Below are 5,554 nucleotides of genomic sequence, written 5' to 3'. Positions count from 1 at the left end.
ATCGGTAGTTCATATAGGATGTCGGATAATTTGACAATATTGGATATATCTTACAAAAGGTAAAACTTGATATGTGGAGGGCCGTGGATTTAGTTCTGTTTCCCTTCTTCTTTATTCATTACCTATTCATTACTTCTTCCTTATTTGCTCCTTGTATTTTTTTATTTTTTCACCGTAAACATTTATTTTTTTTCTTGAATTATTATTTTCTTCATTTCAACGACAAGATCAAATACAACATATTTGGGTATTGAAAGATTACAAAACATTACTTGTTAATCTTTGGGGTTTTTTTTGGGGGGGGTTTGTTTTTTGTTTTTTGTTTTTTTTTTTTTATTCTAAAAGTTAATTCAATGTCTTTATCAACATAAATTTTATTGAATGGCTATGTATACATATCTGATGCACTTTCTGAAATATAGCATGCATAAATCAATTTCTCGTCAGTAAGTAATATTCACTTTGACAGACATGCTCAATTTGTTAATAAATGTAGCTTTCATTACAAATTGCTGAAAGAAAGTAACTATCGCCTAACAGTGTGGCAGAGGTGCACCTGGTTTATATCATTTTTCATAAATCGTGTTCGTTTTACTGATTTGTTTTGTTTATATGTGTTAGTATCAACATTTGTTTTGTTTTGTCTAATCAGGTCACTCGAATAAACCAAGTTATAGTTGGACTCATCTTAGTTCGTCCGACTGCTGTTAATTGTCCTAAAACAAATGAGGTTCACAATTTAATTATGACTTTTATTAGCAGGAACCTGTATATTTCCGCAAAAAAAATAATAATTAAAGGACAATTCTTGCAAAATAATTGCTAAGGTCTTCCTTCGGATTTTCCCAAATCAATGCGTAACAAGTATCCATCTTAAAAATGAAATATTCCATAAAATATGTAAAACAAATAATTTACATTCTCCTCAAACCACTGAACCAACTTTTAGTGACAAGTACAGCTGAGTTAAACATAAAAAAACAGGATAATAAAGCGAGTACAAAAATATGGGTTTCCATGTTGTTCTACGTTACCAAGTGCAAAAAAATTCGAAAAAACTACGTTCCGATATATAGTTTTTTTTAAATCTTTGGGAATGACCTTGACCTCTGACCTTTCTATTTGGTATCATTTTGTAGACAATTTAATTTTTAACATTTTAGACCCCTAAATTTACTTTCTATCTTACCATTTCCAAGATTTAAGTCGCGGAAGAAGAAATTTTCAAACTCAATTTAGACCTTTTATCTTAATTTTTTACACATTAAGTTAATGTATTTCATTTGGCCTTTGTTTCATCTTTGATTCAATTGTTGTTTAAGGTCAAAGTTTTAGGGGCAATAACTCTTCATACGGTGTTCTTATCTTTTTAAGCTTTTGGGACGCTAAAGAACATATTTTACCAAATATTACAACACGATAACACAAATAGTCTAGATCTATTCAATAAGTCTCGGGAGAGAAGCTGATATTTATTCTTAAAAGAAACGATTAAAACTCTTATCTCTTAAAACGTTTCTGCTTCATTGTACCGTCGATATGTGACAGTGAAATTGTATTATTAGGAATTATATGTAATTATAATGCAATTTCACTTAATATGTATCTTACGGTAACTGGCGTGTTTAGAAATTTATAACTGAAAATTTCAGGAAGTATATATAATTACTAAACCTCAATTCTATGTTAAAGGAGAAGTTTACATATATTTTGCCTAGAAATATACATTTGCCTTGCCTATGCGTTTTAGAGAAAACAATCGCATTCGCATAAAAGAATGGATCCCAAAACCACAAAAACAATATTTGAATACATTTTAGATGAAAAGAAGAAATAGACTGAGATGTTATTTTTTGTTTGCATTTTATACGATTGTTATTTGGAAAGCTAGAAAGGAAAATGGCAGATAGTTCGATTAACGGATTTGCTGATCCGAATGAGAATGTAAATGGATAGCTTTCTTTCACGCGAAGATGCATACATGGAAACATTACTTGATCTCACTGACGCTGATGATAACGTCGTAACTTGGTACAGAATTATGCTTACGAGCCGTGCTCGTAGCATTGACAGTTCCCAAAGAGGGAAGTTATGTGACAAAAAAACACAAAAGCTAGTACACGCAGTTATAAATATGCAAGAGACTGTTGCATAAATCAATTTATCCTTGGCGACTCTACAGAAATTCACGAAGTTGTACACAACGAGGCAAATATTAATTATAAGATACTGGTATGTATTGATCGGCAATTGTCTAAACCTGTTTCTTCGGAAGACTCTTCAGACGTATTTTTTTTGGTGTTGTGAGGCGAAATCGGAAAAAAACATAAGTTTTTATGTTGGTAATACAGATGAAAGATCAACATAGTCTGGAATAGTGAATAGTGAATTGAGAGTAAAGGTCCGATAGTAACGATATAGTATAGCTATATTTAGTAGTAGAAACGGTAAATTTGCCGCAAAAATTAACGTACCCTATGAACACTCTGAAATACTTGAACAATCCGATTTTTGGCCAGAAAATGTGAATTGTAAGCGATGGTTTAATAACAATTATTGACAAGAAAGAAGGGATAATTATCAAATTCGTTCTGGTGGTTTTGGTTACCCATGGAATTAAACACCCCCAAAAATGACAATAAGACACTCGATTATATGTTTAAGAGATAATTAGTCTATTGATAATGGCGGTAAATCTCTCAATTTTAACATGGAATGTACGAGATGCTATATCGTCGTCCTTTTGCATAAAGTTCTAGATGACTATAAATATGATATACTGGTTTTGTCCGAACTGAAATTGAACGAGAGCTGGTTTGGTTTTATTGATTCTATTCACCCAAACTACAATCAATACATATTTGTATTTGGGTTGTATCTTCCTTCGGACAATGCATTACATGACTATAAGGATTGTATCCAATGCCTTGACGACTAATTAAAGTACTATTCCCAGTTTGGTCCAGTGATATCTGCTGGTGATTTAACACAGAGCATGATACTAAGCCAGCATCAGCAATCCGACGTCCAAAAGAAATCTGAATTTTTCAAAGACTTCTTGCAGGGTAATTCTTTAGTACCTGTTAATAAGACTAACATGTGCACCGGTCAAACATACACTTTTTCGACATTGAGAACAACGATTGACTATATCTTAATTCCGGAGACATTCCGAGATTGTATTTCAACTTGTTAAGTTTTCAGTACGGCGGATACGGCATTGCTTCAGACCACTTACCTATATATTGCATGTTCACTATACCAGTCGTGCGCTTCAATATGAATGACAATGACCGACCTCCATGCTTTGGATGGAACAAGGCAACAACTGAGCTTATGATAAACTATCAATAACAAGTAGACTGCAATTTAACGCCGTTATTAGAGGAACCCAATGACCAGTATTCCGTTGATAACATACACTTTCTATATGAGTCGATAACTAATATATTATTAACGGGAAACGTTATCTTATGAGACAATCCTGTTTCAACATGTCAACTCGAAATAAAAGCCTTATTGGACAGTGGATCCCAGAAAAGCACATATATTTGCCAGGGAAAAGCGGGCATTCTGGAATACCGCGTGGAATAAGGGTCAAATCATTTAAATACTTTACAATTGCAAAACGATTATTTATTAACACACAAACTGATGCATACAACGAATACCAAGATAATATTTTCCTTGAAAAAGACGAAGCTGCGGAATGTGATATTAGGTACTTCTGGAAATTGTAGAACGGTTAAACAAAGAAAAGAACTGCTACATGTAAAGAATTGCGAATTGATAATACCACATTCAGAAATCCTATTGACATAGCTAACATCTTCTCAAAAAATGTGTAGAAAATTACTGATTCAACTGAAAGTCGACTTACAGAATATTTTGGCAGTATACCCGATGAAGTCGAAAATCGATAATATTTCCATAGAAGAAGTAGACACTGCAGTAAAATCATTAAAGTTACATAAGTCCCCTGCAGTAGACGGAATTAATAACGAACATTTGAGATACGCGGGAAGAAAACTGTTTATACGGTGAACCAAACTGTTTAACGCCATTATCTCTGTTGGTTACATTCCAAATACATGGAAGATGGGTCTTATTATACCTGTACACAAAGGAGGAACAAAACCGCCTTATAAATATTTTTTTCAATACTTCACCTTCTTTTTTAATCTTTGTACACACTTGTTAAATATGACTATCATATCTCTGTATTAGAAGAATTAGAGAATATATATATTTACGTTACAATATGTTATTTGTCAAGAATAACATTGAAGTGAAATAAATGATAAAAAATCATTTTAAAATAAGTACCTAATATTTAGTAATTTTTTCAACTTTTACTCTAATTAAAAAATTAAATAGTAAAAAAACGTTTGGAAAATCAGTTATTATGTATACTTGCTAGTACGAATTAAAAATTATAGATATTTTCTAAGCTGTTACGTAATTATTCATATTTACTGAAAATTATATTTAATTGCTAAATATAAACATTTACATTAACATATATATTTTATTCTTAGCCAGACCGATAACAGTACAACTATGTTGTTTCATTTCCACAAAAGGAAGATGAGAGTGCGATATATTTAAAAACTAATTATTTTATTATTTTCATACTATCGCCATGTGTGCGTCAACGTATTTTTAATAGTAACAAAAGAACTTAGATTTGAAAAAATCTAAATTAGTGTAATATATCAATAATTTAATTCAAATTACCTATATCCGTTTGTAAGGTACGCTCAAATATAAACCAATCAACTCATCATTTTTATAATGATCAAAGAATAGCTATACCAATATAAACCTTTCACATGTTTATGTTTAGAATTTATTGGAAAAAAAATGTAATCACAATGTTAAAATGTAAAATTATAAAAAAAAAAATAATAATAATAATTAGCCATGGTAACTTGATAGAAGAGATAATGCTGCGTTGTTCTGAAGATTTAGAATTCCTTTAAAAAAAAATGTTGCTTTCTAATATTTAATCACATCCAGCCAAATACTGTATAATGCATATGCATAAGAAGTAAACATACACGGGTGATGATAAAATGTGAACATAGGTATTAGTACATCCTCCTTCGTCTTATTTTGATCGCAATCGCATTTCCTACAGTCAAGATTTTTTTTTATCTTTGAAAACAAACAAGCTGATCTTGACGGAAAACATACGGCAGGAAATTTAAACAATTTTACGTGTATGTTTAAACGTATACACCAATAAAAAGATGAAATTCATATACCATTTCCACTAAAGTTTAATTACTCTTCTGAACTTAAGTAACTCATGTCAAAGATAGCAGTTTTGTGTAAAAACGTATTTTGTATTGTAAATATGGTATGATCGAATATAATTGAATGATTTAAGCTGCTCTCATGAGATGTGACGATAAGTCATTCATCACTTGAGCTGCAGCTATCCACCAAGTCGCACGTGTCCTCGATTTTTTTCGGTCTTGAATAGGTCTCATTAATTATTTTGTTTTAGATTAAAATTGTGTTATAATCATATGTGTCATAATTATATGTT

The sequence above is a fragment of the Perna viridis genome, chromosome 2 (assembly GCF_037379345.1).
Source record: "Perna viridis isolate PV_CMFRI_1.1 ecotype Kerala chromosome 2, ASM3737934v1, whole genome shotgun sequence".
NCBI classification, from domain to species: domain Eukaryota; kingdom Metazoa; phylum Mollusca; class Bivalvia; order Mytilida; family Mytilidae; genus Perna; species Perna viridis.
The sequence above is the reverse complement of the archived record's forward strand: the minus strand, read 5'-3'. Positions refer to the sequence as shown.